This window comes from Pseudonaja textilis, chromosome 2, assembly GCF_049901715.1.
Source record: "Pseudonaja textilis isolate UNSWEBS1 chromosome 2, rPseTex1.2, whole genome shotgun sequence".
NCBI lineage: Eukaryota > Metazoa > Chordata > Lepidosauria > Squamata > Elapidae > Pseudonaja > Pseudonaja textilis.
Window position 1 is genome coordinate 53,825,235 of NC_141991.1, and position 17,262 is coordinate 53,842,496.

The window sequence follows — 17,262 nt, forward strand, 5'->3', positions numbered from 1 at the left end:
ATATCCTGGTAAACCTTAGATATATTTTTAAAAATGGATAAAGCTCCAATATCCGGAGACTGACATAAAATTAATCATAATCTTCATCCAACTGTAGACACCAATGTTCAGACTACATTTTAAAAATTACTTTTCTTACTTTCTTAAATTTCTTATTCTTACTTTTAAAAAAAGATTTAAGAAATGTCTCTTTCTCTACTTATAAAACAAACACCAAGTAAAATAAAAAGCAAGTTTTTATAATGGTACTTCTTTTAACAGGTTTAATATTCTTGGGTACCTTTTTCTTAGTTCTAACTTTTAAAATAATTCTTGACAAAAACAGACAATTCTTTCTCATACTGATCTTAGTCTGAATGTATTTTAGCAGTATATCTCTTTCTGTTTTCTGATGGAGGTATGAATGGCAAGATAGCATCAAAATATTAATTAGTTTTGAATTTGGGCCCAATAGAGTCTGAATTTAACTTGAAAAGTTGTATTCCACCCCCCCAAAAATTTTCTCATCTCCAATTTAACTTACTTGCAGTAAATGTCCATTGCAGGACTTCTGTGAAGCACTAACTGCTGTAATGAGCAAGCATGGGATGATATGTGGTCACCAGGAACCATAAGAAAGACCTGCAATGAAAGTAGCAATATTAGGAATCAGGAAAGTATTTTCTGAATGTCATTACACCTAACATGAGTGTTTATCACTAAAGTATTATTGGGAGCACAGAAGAGGCAAAAGTTCATCTGGTTTGCTCTAAAAATCATTTGTCTTTAGTGTTGAACACAAAGCATTTCTTTGAGTCCTTTTTCAATCTTGTAGGTCAAGTGGAATATCGCTATTTTTGTAAAGATCGGGCACTGTTATGTTCTTACTCAGAACATTTGTTATTATTTCCTGTGGTAGTCAAAGAATAAAGTAAATGACCGTACAGCAACACATCTCAATGGGAGGTCAATATGTCATGTAGAGTCAGGGAAACAAATTATTTCTACCTACTTCTGCTATGATGTTGAAAGTGAAACTCTGACCCTTACAGTTCTGGACATCTCTGTTGGAAAGACTGGCTCCACTGCGTATTAACTGGGGAAAACACCATGGCTATGCCTGAGATGCTTTCCTTTATCACTCATAAAACATAAAGTTACTATTAAAGTTCTTTGCAACAATCTTTTTTTTTAAATTTTCACTTTTCAAACATTGGACACCCACATAAGAATACGCATTTAGCCTCAAATGCACACACAAATCCTATGTACCAGAATATACGAAGGTAATCTCATAGCAAAATCTTCATATTAACATATTTATAATATTTCTATCTTCTCTCAATTCCTGGTATCTCTCATTAAGCCTAGTAGTCCTTGATCTGAATTGAACATGCGATTGATACATTTCAACTTATTTTATTCATGATATTACAATGCTATTTTTTAAAAACAAAACCCCATGATGTCTAAGGACAGGAAGATTTCTTTTGTCATGAACATAAAAGATTTCCTACCCATAGTTGTGGATGATGTGAATAAACCCCAATTACAGTGATTTGTTAAAAAAATATCACTTCTACGTATGCTCTCAAAAACCTGAGAACTTGATATACCAAAATGCACCTACATTTTTTACAATTTTAGTTAAAAATCTAATGATCATCTTATCCATGGATGGGCTGATACAGAAGTATATCTGGTACAGGAATCATGGTCCTAACTCTTAATTTGTTCTGAAAATGGTGTGGCATAACAACAGTTATTTAAAATATGCTTTTAGGATATAAAGTATGTCACTTGATAATGTAGTAGGTCTCTGTAAATCAACCCTAATTAGATACATAGCTACAAAATTGAAAATGAGCAAAAGAGTTTCATTTGAGCTACTTCAAGCTTTGATTTCAATATTTGTTCATTAGCTAAAATGGGAACCATCACACAGAATCGGGTAAAAATATAAAGAATAATCCTATGCAGTAGTGGTTCTCAACTTGTGTCCACAGACCCTTGGATACTATGATGTCATCACAGGAGGTCCATGAAGGATTGAAGAAATGTTATGATTTAAATCTTGAGTTAAGCCTTGGGAATTCATGGCAATGGTCCATGGCCACAAAAGTATTTAGGGTCCGTGGTGAAGAAAAGGTTGGGAACCAGTGCTATATAGCAAAAGTTTCCAAACCCCTTTTTTAAGTTCACATATTCCAAACAGTATTGCCACTGAAACGTATTCCCATGGGCTTGTCTAAGTAAAAAGAAGTGTTGCTTGAGAGGGTTCCGACTATACTCAATCTGTTCACTCCAACCCACCTCCTTATTTGCTTATTCCCAGGCTTTCCTTCCATTAGCCATAGATGTACAGCTAGAAAGACAGATTGGCAGGTGAGCTATTGGGGGCTCTCAGGGACTTGGAGAGCCCGCAAGAACCTCAGAAAGACAAGCAGCAAGGGAAAGCTCTTAATAGGCTTAATTGAACTGCCGGGTGTTCAGCCAAGAGCATTTCACACCTTGTAAAAGTGTTGCAAGCTAGATAAACAATCCATTCAGCACTTGCAAGGGAGAGCCATTGAGAAAATCAAATAATATAGCCACTAGAAACTCCCTGCCTGGCCTCCAAGGAGATTAATTCCCAAATAATAAGAATCACATAACTCAGCAGGAACTCTAGTAAGACTTCAAGATCGCTCTCACAGTCACTGCTATTAAGCCTGGTTTTACCCAGTCTTTTAATGAAGTATTAAATGCATGAAATAATAAACAACTTTTTGGTATATATCTTTTTTTAGGTAATTGGGGCAAAGAAGTGACATTGAGTTGGTCACACCCACCCAGTCACATGACTAATGAGCCACGCCCATCCAGTCACATGACCACCCAATCACATGACCACCTAGCCATGCTCACCCAGCCATATGACCAACCAGCCACACCCACCCAGCCAGTCATTAGAAGCCCACCTTGTAGATGGGGTGTATTTTGTATTTTCTTTCATTTTTTTGTAAATTTTATTTGAGTTTTCACAAAGAAAAAAAAATACAAATAAAACATCTTTTTTGAAAGTAGCGTAATCCCGGGTTACATTTCTTTGTATAGACACAAATTTGACTTCATGCTCATTTTTATATTCTATTCCATATCTTATTACTATTTCACATTTTCAGCATAGCTTCTCCCCTCTTTTAATTTTCTCAATTTTATTTTAATTATCTCATCTCAATTCAAATCATTATATTTATATTTTTTGTCTGTCCTGTTTCAATTATCTATTAGCTTTTTTTATTAAACAAAATTTCTCCTGTAGTTGGAGTATGACGCCTTTATATCTTTTAAGTTTATCCATTTAACTCTTATTTAGGCTTCAATATATACCCTAAAGTTATAACATTCAATATAATACATAACTTCCATTCGGATTCTGCTTGGTACATTTTTAAAATACACACTATATTCTTAAAAAAAGAAAAAATTATAAATGTATGTAATTAAAACAACACATTCCATTCCAATTCAATTCTATCATTAATATTAATATTCATTAAAATCTTAACTTCATTATCATTAACTTTTCAATTAAATATCATACTTCTGTGGGAACAATTGTAAGCTTTCCATCATTAATTCTCCCCCCCCTTCACTTATATTTTATAAAACATTATCTAATTAAGATGTTCCCGTTCCTTCCTAATTCAATTTACCCATTTATTTTATTTCACTTATTTTATTAACAAACATTTCACTAAATTACACAAACTATTTTATCCCTCATTTTAATCATACATTGTTTAAAATTTTCTAAAGTTATTTCTATTACTAATATAACAATACAATCTTATGTACCTTTACAGAATCCCTTTTTCAGTTAAATTTTCACCCATTATCTCTAAATAGGTCCTGTTTCTCTATATCTTGCTCCAGTCCTTTGTAACTTCTTTTCCTTTCCTTCTTCCCTCTCTTCTTCTCTCTCCCCTTTTTACCCCCTTGTCTCTCTACCTCTATTTCTCTCTTCTGTATTCCCCTTTTCTGTTGCTTTCCAGTATTATACTTATTTTTTGAATTATTTTTCTTTTCTTTGGTTGTTTTTTTAAGTCTTAAATTCTCCATTCTCTTTCTCCCCTTTCCTTTTTCTTCACCACATAAAATTACTTGTTCATTAAAGATGGCTTTTTCTTTGTCCCGGTCTTCTTGTTTTGCAGTCGTTTCTTGTTGTTTCACATAGTTCCAAATCTCCATTTCTGAGAATTGAAAAACGAAGCCAAAAAAACCCTTCATTTCTTGTGCATCTTCTTTGTACTTTTCAAGTTCCATTTTCAATTCATCTAGAAGTGATGCCATTGTATGAATTTTTAAACAACCACCCAATTAATTTTAGTCATTCAAATGTAATAACCAAGAATCCAACGATCACCAAATAATCCAAATACACACAGGCTGTTTCTTTTTGCTCTTTTTTTCACTTTCTCTTCCTGGGGTTACTGTTTAGTTACAAAGTTTCAGTCAAAATGTATCTTTTAGAAGTCTTATTGAAGTTTTACTGTAGATTCTTTTTAATTCCAGGCAGTCTTCTCCTTCTTCCAGATCCTGCTCTTATTCTTTTTCTCTCCCTTCCTGCTTATGAAAAAAAAATTTTAGTGTCCAGAAATCTTTATTATTCCTTTGACATTTTGTTTTATTTTCAGCTTAATTGCCTGTTGATGTCAAAGATTTTTCCGATTTCTTATTTAAGTCTCTTAGTTGTCAGTATAGGGAAGGGAAGAGGGGAAAAAATCAAACCTTTCCCTTTTCATTTCCTTCACTGCTTCCAACTCTTCTTTGGGAGCGATGTTATTTTTTTGTAAGTTTAAATTCCAGGGTACCTTAGTTGTTGCTTTTATAATTTAACCCAGTCAGCCAAAACTTTCACTTCTTATCTTCTTCCTGCACATTCTTTTCTGGTTGAGTTCTTCTTTGTGGTGGCCATTTCTGACCACCACTGCAACCGCCTTTGGGAAAGGGAGTAATGGCCAGCTGAGGAGGAGAGATGCGGCTCTCCTCAACCCTGCTGACAGTCTCCCTCTTCTTCACCACCTCTACGGGGTGGCTTAGCCCTGAAACCAGTTGGCTCAGGGCGTTCCAGTGGTGAGCCCAGCCCGAAACCACGCACAATTGCGGATTTCTGTCTGTCACCAAAGAGACTTCAAACCGGAAGCCGTATTTTGTATTTTCAATCTACATTTTCTGCCCTCTGCTGGTGGGCTCCACCACCAAGCCATACTTAGCATGATGCAGGTGAATGATTGACACCTTCCTGAGATTGTGTAATTCATGTGTCTCTGATCAAAATGAATTGTGGAGTATTGGGAGGGTTGGCACCAGGAGTGGGATTCTACAGGTTCGCACCTATTTGCTAGAACCGGTTGTTAACATTCTAAGCAGTTTGGAGAACCGGTTGTTAGAAGAAATTACTGGCCTAATCCTGTAAGGAAGGCAGGAAGGAAACATTCTGGTGTTCCTCACAGAAACTGCCTCTCCCTTGACCCTTATTACATTCTTGGCAGGACTGGACTTCCTATCTCAGGAACTTCTCTGGAGTTTTTTTTTTTCCTCCTTTGCTGGTACTTTGCTTGTGTGGAGTGACTATTCAAAGTTACAGTGGCACTGAAAAAAGTGACTTATGACCATTTTTCACACTTACAACTGTTGCAGCATCCCCACAGTCATGAGAGGCCGGGAGAGGAGATGAGTGCCTCGATGTGAGTGATGTTGAGTTGGCCACACCCAGCCAGTCACATGACCACCAAGCCATGCCCACCAACAAAGCCATGCCCACAGAACTGGTTGTTAAAAAATTTGAATTCCACTCCTGGTGGGCAAATCTGACTGGCAATCTTGGAAAGTACTCCCTGGTTTGTGTTATCAGATATTTGAACAAGCAAAGAAAGACAAAGACAATTAGAAAGCAGAATAAATGGAAGGAAACACAAACTGTTTAAATTTCTTGGCATCCACTATGAACATTACAGTAGAAAGCCACAGACAAAATGTACTTAGGCCTACATACAAAGATTTCTTTTACCAGCATTAGAAAGATTGTTTTTTTCAATTGCAGGAATGTGCCAGAGCCAGTTAAGAGGCAAAAGCCTTCAGTCTATAACTGATTAAGGTCTTGTCCTTTCATGCAGCAGGACAAGCTGGCTGGAGGCTACTAATCAACTAATTAAAGACTCAGAGCAGAGCTTGTTAACTTATGAGTAGCACTTAAGGAAGTGCTGCCCCACACAGAGAAAAGCTGCTCAGGCAAAGTAAGTTTGTTAGACACTAAAACATATGCACACACAGGTAGACAATATTTGATTTTAAGGCTATGCTTTCTGAAAGGAAGACATGAGGACAAAGAAGACATCTCCACCTTTTGCCAGAGGTCTGATAAACCTACCCTGGCATACTCTCAAGACCTGAGTACTTCAGTAGTAGTTTACTGCAGAGGTATCAAACTTGATTTCATTGAAAGCCACATCAGGGTTGTGTTTGACCTCAGGAGGGTAGGGGTAGCCAGATCAACGTCACTTGGCAGCTTAGGCTCTGCTTTCGACCACAATGACCTCCCCACCCCAAGCTCCATTTTCACTGGCAGAGGGGCTGCAGGAGCTTCCGAGGGCCGTGCACCAGATCTGGCCCACAAGCCTTGACTTTGACACTCCTGGTTCACTGATAATATTCTCTGACAGATAACTTAGAAGTGGCAATCACAATCTGGTATAAATATGACAAGTCATGGAGAAAGAGACTGACATAGAAAAAAGGGAGTTTATAAGTCTGATATTGTCGAAAGTTTGGCCTAGCACTTTTAAGTGTTGGACTAGAAACCTTTTTTTTTTCTTCCATTTTTTAGACCTTTAGAGCTGCCTGTTCATGCACATTTGAAACAGTTAATCCAAGGGTGTTTCCCAGACTAGTCCGCTTTGAGTCTTTATTCAGCCTGTAGAAAGCTAAGGTGAATTCCCAGTGCACTGGCAACACGAGTGCAGAAGTAAGTGAACAAAGAAAACCCCTCTTACTACATTTCTCCTAACCAGCTTTAAAGGCTGATGACATTGAGAAAGTAAAGAGCTTACAAAGTAGACTCACAGCTGTATTTAACCTAGCCCCTGAAAGGAGCTCTGGCAGATGTAGAGTCTAATATAGTGACAAAATTTACTACCCAGCACTCAGCAAGCTCCTTATACCACTCAGCCTTCCTTCCTCTTTCTCCATATATAGAAATAAAATGGCAGCAGTTTTGTTAACAATCTCAGAAGCAGAGAAAAAGCCATTCAATCGATAACCCTCTTTGAAATGCCATAAAACACTTCACAGCCATCTGCTTCAACCTGTTGCTTTGAAACAGATCCCTGCTTTGGTTTGAAAACTGTTGTTGCTAAATAATTCTGTTGAAATTTTCAAGGCTGATCAATGATCAAAATCAAGCAACAAAACATCATACAATGATGTTTTGCAACTGTGTTCAAAATTGCTTGTGCCAGACAAAATGAAATACTGTAGGCATTTGGGCTATTTTTTTTTTTTGTCAAACTGAGGCACTCCTTTACAAGCTTTGTTCTTGTCTTAAAACCATGTGCATCAAAACTGAGCTTTTGCTTTATAGAGTTAAAATCTGATCTTACCACAAGCAAGCAATCAGGGAAAAAAAGCATTAACAAAACCTAATCTCCTGTGAAAGCTAAAACATCCTTCCAAAATATCAAAGTTCAGTTACAACTGAAATGCTGGGCACAGCAACCGCACCAATTTGGAGGAGAGCCCAGAAAAATGAACATGATTCTTAAAAGCCGTATTGATGAAGCCTTAGGAAGCCCAATTGACCAGGCATCTGATAGGAATTGCACTGCATTGAAACCCAGTTATTTGAACAGATGTGGTGTAATTTATTCCAAATTTAATTCTCTGGTCTCATTATCAGAGAACAGAGTTGTAGTTGGGGTTTGATCTTACACTGAATTGCTGCCTCTCTTAATTGTGGATAACTGGCATAGTATCCCTTAAGAAAAGTATTATATATTCTTCCCAGTTCCCCAGAACTTGGGCAGTCAAAACACTATTTACCAAGAACTTGCTATTAATAGTATTGCTGTCAAATATGGACTCTAAACTCCAAATGACAAGCATATAGCATAAAGAACCTGATAACCTTGCTAACATCAAGTGTTTCTTCATATATTCTAGAGCTCATACTTAACTGACTACTTATTTGTCTATTAGCTTCACACTTTTTCTTTCACTGGGCAACTAAAGAGACAGTCTTCCCTACTCATCCTACACGCACTTTGGGCTAAGAGAATGTGTGGTGCAAAGTTTCTTGGTGGCTTCCAATGGCTGATAAGGGACTAGAACCTAGCTGTCCCTCTTCCAAGTCTAATGCCTTAACTGCTATTGCTAAATAATAGTAACTGTTAATAATCACATCTTCATTTATTGCATTTATAAATATTCCCAATGATTTACAATACATGTAGTCCTTAATTAATGATACTACTTGGCATCAGAAACTCCATCATTTAGCAACCATTCATTTACAATGGGGATAAAAAAAGAAGCTTTACAATCAATCCTTGCATTACAAACCCTTACAATGTTCACAGGTTGGTAAAGCAAAGGAAAGCTGAAGAAAACCATAAGCACAGTTGCAATTTCACTAAATGACCACTTTGCTTAATGACTAAGTTGCCAGTCCTACTTGTGGTTGATAAATGACAACTACCTGAACACAAATACTGGTAACAGAAGCTGTAAAATCATGATAACTACTGTTCGTTAAATTTTAAGAAGATTAGAATGATTAAAAAAAAACAAGAATGGATGAACAAAGTGGATTAAAAAAAGATGAGGAGCAGAAGTCAAAGGAATCATGAGGAAAAAATGGAAAATATTGATCTTTTGTAATTTGATGCTCATCAGGTGCTGGCTGGTAAGAGTATCATAAAAAAATAGAACATGTCTCCACCAGCAACCATAAAAAACCATTAAAAATGATGTTGTCCCCCCGCCCTTTCTGTCTCTATGCCTTAATTTGCAAATCTGCCCATGTTAATTTTTCAGAACTTCAAGTGCTGAGTAAAAGAAACAGAGTTCAGCAGAGATATTTTTGCAGTATTTCATATATTCCCATGTTCCTTTAAAACACGAACCCTGTGTTATTTGATAACTTTGACAGGCATCAGACTAACCTCTTTGTATCTGTTTTCTGGAAGGCTACAAGGTTGATTCATCTCTGTGCAATGGCCTTCCATGCTTCCTTTGCTATAATCTTTGGAAGAGAATGGAAAGCATGCAAATAAAATGAATAGCTTTCTTCTGCCATTAGAAATATTGTTTTTTGGACTGGGCTGTATTAAATAAATCATTTCTTCTTTTTTTTAGTGCTTCTTAGTAATATATTTGAATGTTACCCCAGGCTCTATGAATAGCCAGTTGTTTTACCAAGGCTGGTTGGGGGAAGGTGTCACTGAAAAGATCATACATCTGGGCAGTTCTCATGAGAACCTTCCTTTCCTCTCCCTTACACTGTTCAAATTAAATACATATTTCCAATGATGGAAAATCAGATGTACTCTTGAACTGGGCCCAAGGCTCACATGGCCCTTCTCTTATCCTCACCATTATTCTCTTCTGATAGTTACCTGGTGTATTCTTCCTGAAGTGAATAAAATTGCCCAAGATATAAATCACCTCAGCCAGAAGTTTGAGTGCGCCACAAATGAGACCGCAGAGTACAATTTGGAGAACGCAAAAAGAATGAGATTGTTGACAGAAAGAGCAAATTGCAGCTATAAAACAAAGACTTGATAGCCTTCTCGTATAAAAGCCATAGGAGCTGGTGAGGATTTAACTGTGGATGTATTTGGAGCCTTCTTCAAGTCCTGAGGTGCTGGGAAGGGGCAGGTATTCCTTGGAGGGAAGAGCAAAGAAGCCCATGCCAAAGATATACACACTCTCTGGATCACCCAAGGCTCAAAGATCATCTCAGCTGCAAAGCTAAAATATTATACTAGGCAACTGGGATGTAGAAAGATGGGAGAGGCAGATGATCACTTTAGTGACAATGGTAAAGGCATTGTTTCAAGCTGCGTAGGAGAAAGCAACAATAAACACTCTTGGGTTTAGGAAGGAAGCCACATATATAGACAAGCTAAAAGTGATTGACAACATTGCATTGGATGATAGGCCCCTTAGGTCAGATGGAACTCAACATGTTATTGAGAAAGTACTGAGTTTTTTTAGAGCATTAATGGCATTTATGATCCAATTAAATTAAAGCCTTTGGGAAGTCTAGTTGTTGATATTGCAGTGCAGTGCAGGAAAGTCCCAAAGTACAAACCCAGAATTAAAGAACATGGGACATAATAAAGCTTGAACATGGGAAACACAGTGAACGATTACATGAATTGACTGTACATTGACATCTTGGGCATCAGTGAATTGAAATGGATAGCTTCAGTCAGAAGACCAAACTGTTTACTACTAAGGACATGAAAAACAAACAAAAAAATGCCACTGCTTTCATAGCCAGAAAAGATACAGCAAAGGTAGTATTTGGATACAGTATAATCAATAAGCAAAAAATGGTCAATTGGACCTGGATAGCCCTTTAATATGACAGTTATCCAAATTTATGCTGCTTGTAATTGGAGAATGGAATGCTAACATTGCAAATACTAAAAAGGTTGTTCTGTTCTGCTAGAAAACAGAAATAATTTGGAGAATTAGTTATCTATTTTGCCAATCCAATGATTTCTTCATTGCTAACACATCTTTCAAACATCCCAATGACACACTGTGTGTGTGTATACATACACACAAGTATCACCAGATAAACTACACAAAAATCAAATTGATTAAATTATTAGAACAAGGAGGTGAGTTTTATATATTATTTTATTATATTATTCTAATATTTACACGATTACAATAATATTACACTATTATTACAGTATATTATTTTGATATTTATAACAAATATGTATCAAAATATCTTATGTATTATATGATATACAATGCTGATAAATTAATATTCTAAAGATCCCCTTAAAGCCAACTGTGATTACATTACTAAATTACTATAATACTAAATTAAGGCAAAATAATCTAAATCTAACACTGACATACAGTTGAAGCTCTCCAACTTAAGGTTATTCTTTTCTGTCTCCTCAGAATTTACAATTAAACCAAGTGAATTCATGTGTTATTTTAGTCAGATCTCCAAAACAAGGCACAGGATTGATTCAAGGCTGAAAATAAATTCTGAAGAGATCGTAGAACATTTGTGTCACAATAAATTTTAGTTTAAGAGTCTATATGGGGGGAAATAAATTACCCAAGCAACAGAATTTCTATGATGAATAGTTAAATGCTGTGCTAATCCAGTAACATGTCAATTGGGCCATATTTTGTTGCCTCCATATCAGTCTCCAACAGTTTAATTCCAGCTGTTTCTATCACTTTCCATATTTTTGAGAGCACACAACTGATCACTACTGATAATGTTCTCCTATAAATGTATTTTAGCCTTTGATATTCCAAATACTCTCTGACTATTGAACAATATTCAATTTCCCTAGTAAGGTCTGCCAATCATACCTATTGTCAGATTGGTTGGTAATCTTGTAATGCAGGCAAAGGTACATAAGGCACTTTTAAAAATGTAATCCCTCCCTGTACCACCCTCTTTGTCTTCTCTTTGTAATTCACGAGTGAGCTCTCCTGAGTGACAACTAACACTTTTCAGAGCAATTCAACCATAGAAGAAACTGATTTATTCCTCAACCTACTTGTATTTGTTACATTTAGCTGTCAGGTAGTCAGCCATCAATAATGAATCAGATATCCTTCCTGGGATAATAGAGATAAGATCCAACAGAGTATCCACATATTTATCTGTTGTAAGATACCTCAGTGGATGACAATATGGATGCTTTCTTGCAATGCAGAGAACAGAGAAGATCCATTTCACTATAAGGCTCAACTATAGACTTGCTAGCAGAATGAATTAATGCCTCAGCAAGCCTTGGACTGGCACATACTTTCCACAGTACTGTAACTCCCAACTTAGAGTAACTAGATTTTTATGATGTCCATTTTTGATATGATAAAGTGCAACAGAAGTGTAACCTTTTGAAACTGTATCTTTGATCATTTCCTGAATTGCATATTGTCTGGCCTTGATGGGTTATTTACACATTCCTTTAAATACCAAAGTGCCAAGGAAAGAATTTGAATCAGAAACCACAGGAAGTTATTCTGATTCATTTCTGTTTCTTACTGTTATCTAAATAACGTAATTACAAAAGTAGCAGAACTGAGTACAGAATAACAGAGTTGGAAAGGACCTGACAGGTCTTTAGTCCAACCCTCTGGAGGAGGGGAGCAGGAGACCATTGTAGACAAATGATTGTCCAGTCCCTTCTTAAAAGCCTCCACTGTTGGGCATCCCACAACCTTTGAAGGCAAGTTGTTTCACTGGTTGGTTGTTCTTACTGTCAGGAAATTTCACCTTAGTTCTAGGTTGCTTCTCTCTTTGTTCAATTTCCATCCATTGCTTTTCATCTTGCCTTCTGGTGCTTTGGAAAATGCGTTGAGTCCCTCTTCTTTGTGACAGCCCCTCAAATATTGGAACATTGCTATCATGTCATTCCTGGTCTTTCTTTTCACTAGACTAGCCATACCCAATTCCTGCAACCAGTCTACATATATTTTAGCCTTCAACCCATTAATCATTTTTGTCACTCTTCTCTGCACTCTTTCCAGAGTTTCAATATCTTTTTTATATTGTGGTGACCAAAAATGGATGCAGTATTCCAAGTGCAGTCTTACCATCCTTTCTTCAAATTTTGTATGATAAAATTGTTCATGCAACCAAATTTCCTAGTTTGGCACCATTTCAACATAGGAGGTTTTTAAGAATGAACTTAGGACTGGAGTGCATTCTTAAAATCACAGTATATGCATCATCTTCTGACAAAGATGTAGTTTAACTTGAAAAACTTCCAAATCAGGAAATTTTGAAAATATTCTATGTTTTGCTATATTTCAAAAGTGTTCCTAAGGAGAGATAAATAAAGGATTCATAAAATACATAAGATGCAGCAAATATGTAAGATTCACCTCTAGAGGCAAAAAAAAAAAAAAGAATGCAATGAGGGGAAGATTTATTATGCTAAATCATCTTATTGGGTGTATTTAATGGGATACCAATGGCAGACTGAAATATAATCTAATCGATCACTTTTTAGGTTTTGAAAATAGAAAACAAGGTTAACTTTTGCTTTTGTTTAAACAGCAGCAGGCTTTATATAAATTAAATAATTATTAAAGTTGATTCGCTTTTCAAAGTGGATTGTTATATGCTGGGGAAAATATTAGGTTAATAATATTAAGCAAATAAGTGATGGATTCAATTAGAAAATACAGGTTGAAGAAAATCTGTAAACTTCAGTCTTGCGCTAAATTCACCAAACTTTGGATGATAAGAGACATATACAAGTTGATTGTAGCTTCAATTCAATTTACATATATACAGTATATATGGAATCAAAACATTTCCAAGCACTTATCTTCAAACAGTAGTCTTTCAGATAGGTTATGCACACATAGTCAGATTATGCCATTGAATTTTATGTCAGATAAGTTCTTAATGAGCTTGGAGTTGGTTTCCATTTTAACCCAGACCTGTATTAAAATGCCTATTTTGATTTCTTTTGATAATTACAGATTATGTTCTCTTTTTTACCACAGGAAGTTGCTGTGGTATTTGCTATAATAATTTGTGTATAAACTAATTCTGTATCAAGATGGTTTTAAATAAATAAAGGATAAAGTTGTGGTCTAATTCTGCAAATATTTTATAAGTGTAGTTAGAGTCAATTACATAAATTATATGTGTTATTTGCCTGTTCAAGTGGAGACAAGACAAATTTATTAAAAGGTAAAGAACTGGCACTTAAATATAAAAAAATGGTTTTCCTGCACATGAATCTTTTCCTTTTGCCCATTCTTCTTCCACTTGAAAGCAAGCTACTCTTAATTATTTTCTAGAAAATGAAAATTATAAACACAGATTAATTAGGCAAGAGAACATATAATTTGTTTATTACAAGATGTGCTAATGGTCAAGCCATCTGCACGTGTTATGCACAATCCATTGACAGAAGATAACACAAATGAATACACATATTCTTTGACTTACAACCATTTGCATTTTGAGTCTGAAGATGACTTTGCCTATTCTGAACAATGAATTCCTCTTGAGAAGCATAGAAAGGCAGAGTTAAGAATCCTGAGACCAGCCCCTCCAACCTTCCAGATGTGCTTGGTGTAAAATTGCAGAGCAGCAGAGTTCCTGAATAGATATGGCTAGTTGGCTAATCCCAACACCTCTGAAGATTTTTACATGTTACTATAAAGTACAATTAGTAGCAAACCATTAGTTCCACCAAGAGGGATTTAGCCCTTTATTCCAACCTCACTGATGAGTGCCAGCTGCCACAGCAATCTGACAAAATTCAAGTACAATTACTGTTTCAATTAGTGCTTTGTTTCTAGGAATGCAAACAGATAGGACTGTGAATTGAACAAACATTGTCATCTTTCTTAATTTTTATGAGGATGGTCATAAATTCTATCCAAGATTGGCTGGGCCCAGATCACACATGGTGCTGTTTATTTGGTAGTATTTGTATAAAAAGAGACATCTTCTTTTATTGGTGGCTTATGGCAGCTGTCAGCTTTTTGCAGTCATTGCACTTTACTACTCTCAACAATTAGCATTCCAGTCCTTGATTACCTGCTGTTTTCACCTAGCTGACAAAATCAACACGTCTAAGACTCACAGTGCCTTTTGAAAAAAGTTGGTGTATACAATCCGAATTCCTGGAAAAGCATCAGACTATTTTGTACACCTAACAATTCTGCTTTAGTTGTTTTTGTTTGTTTGTAAAGAACAGAACTCAGATTCTTCTGATTAGATTTAATTTATTTCATAGAATTATTAAGTCTTTCCTTACAGGTGGGTGTAAACTGTCTAAGATTGAGAACATTTCATCAAAAACCAAAAATTTGCCTAAACTACCATGTTTCCGAAAAAGTAATAGTAATATCAGAAACCATTTCACATATTATAAATAAAGAACAGTGTTTAGACAATTTCATCAACTATAACTATAAGGTAAGGGACAATATGGAAATATAATAATAGGGTCCTCTGATGGAATGGTCTTGAGGAAGCAGTACCTGAAGCAGGAGATATCTTTATGGTTGAGTTAAATTGTATCTTGTTTTAGGATTAAAGAGGTGACCTCTGTGATGTGAGATTACTTCTGGGCCAATTCTGGGCCTTATTCTGTCATTTTTATTATTAATAAAACCTGCCCATTCTGGTATCTTTTGTGCTGGCTACTGATTTTGGGGTTACATTCTGTTACTATTATGAAAACCCACCTTTAATAAGAGCTACAGATTCCTTGGTTAAATGTTGAAACCTAACATTTGGCTGTGCATTTCAAAATAATATATGGGATCTTGTGCATTTTACTATTGGCATTATTTTCTTTTCCAGAATTGTCTTTGAGACTTATCTATACTGTACAGATATCCAAAGGACCAAAGGTTCACATCAAAATTATGAAATCACATCACATTATTATGACACAAGCACTCTCTCTTTCATAGGTCCATGCTATGTACAAAAAGGGCAACAGTGCTCTCATCGTTTTGCCCCTATCCTGTAGAAACATCTTCTCTCTGAACTTTATTCTTCCTAGACATCCAATTGTCTGAACTACTGTCCTAAGCATGCCTTTCAATTTTCATTTTTTTATTTTTTGGCTTTTCTCCACAAGAAACAGAGATCTTCCAGTAACATCTGGAGAAGCTATTGCCAACAGAAACTACTTTTAAATCTAGGGCAGCTTCAACATTATCATCTCCATTATCATAATGTCATTAATCACTTTATATTGCTATATTAAATGTTTAAAAACTACATCTGGATGAACAAAATACCTCTTTTGCATTTTTTCTTCACTATGTACATAAAAACTTTGCCAGTCATCACTCCTAAGCAGATTGTATCAATTAGGTAAGTACGGAAACAAAAATGTGTTCAGATGCATTTTAAATTTATCTCAGGGACATCATGATTTACTGACAATAGGACTCACTAAATTTTCTTAAGGCTTTCATTTGTCTTCTATATAGCCAAGGGGTAGGGAGACAGAACGTCTGTTCCAAAACAGAAGTATAAGGTTGGAAAGAATTTATTCATCAAAATATTCCTTTAAAAAAAAAAAACCATTTTTTTGGCCTGAAAGCAAGAGTAAGACTACAATCTGCTCAGCACCAACTATTCACGACCATGCATTTTTTATGAGTACAGTACTGTTATTAGGAGTTGTGCAAATTACATTCTATCACACGCCTAGAGAAAATGTAATCCTTTATTTAAAAACGACAGATGCTTGGAGCAAAACACAGCTTACTTTCTTATTTATTTTTAAAATAGACCTATTATCTGTTGGGTGGGAAGCATCTGAACATATCATTTTAAAACACTGTTTATTTGAACCAATTAAGAAGGTAGGGGCAATTGTTTCTATAATTAACTATATAGCAAACAATAAAAATTTGCTCATTAAACATTTTATAGTTTGCAAAAATCCTTAAGAGATCTGAAAAGTCGGCACATATTACATATAACGCTTATAGGCATTTTTCCATCGCATAAGATAAAGAAACTGAAAAGAAGTTTGTGCAGGGAGGAAAACTTTGGTATAGAGACTTTGCATTATTCTCTGATATTCTGTAACACATACCATCAATTTGAATAGAGGTTTAACTTGACACAGCTTCATATGGCTTGCATTCAACATGCCACACTGAATCACAATTCCCTCTTGATCTGTCCTAAGAATAACAAACTTTTTAGCTAAAGTTGAGAGGTAAAAATGTTCTTTAATTCATGAGTTAAAAAGCCAGAAGCAGCATCTGCAAAAAAAAGTTTTCCAATTGCAAAGAGCTAAACCTTGAGAGACATGTAATAATATATTTTTCAAGAAAAAAAATCCTTAAATATTCTGCAAGGAAACTTTGTGTAACATAGCTGCAGTTTGAGCTCAGTACTTTAAGTGTCCTGCTTAAATCCTGTTACATCCAGCTTTAAAATTTTGTCAAGCCAAAAAAACTAGTACTTTTGAAAGGCTGAGAGTTAAACTTTGAGAACAGAATCAAAGAGTAGCAAAACAAAATAGAATCAAA

The 17,262-nt window shown here is 35.6% G+C and overlaps 1 protein-coding gene and 1 long non-coding RNA gene across 3 annotated transcripts in view; one reads left to right on the forward strand and one right to left on the reverse strand.

Annotated features, from left to right (window-relative positions):
* FBLN2 (fibulin 2) overlaps window positions 1-17,262 on the reverse strand; it is a 136,480-nt gene that overhangs the window by 104,969 nt on the left and 14,249 nt on the right. For both annotated transcript variants that reach the window (XM_087923910.1, XM_087923909.1), the window contains exon 2: window positions 524-621. The gene's annotated coding sequence lies outside the window, so the exon portion shown is untranslated. The remainder of the gene's footprint in view (window positions 1-523; window positions 622-17,262) is intronic.
* LOC148126855 (uncharacterized) overlaps window positions 1-17,262 on the forward strand; it is a 107,597-nt gene that overhangs the window by 60,457 nt on the left and 29,878 nt on the right. The window lies entirely within an intron of this gene.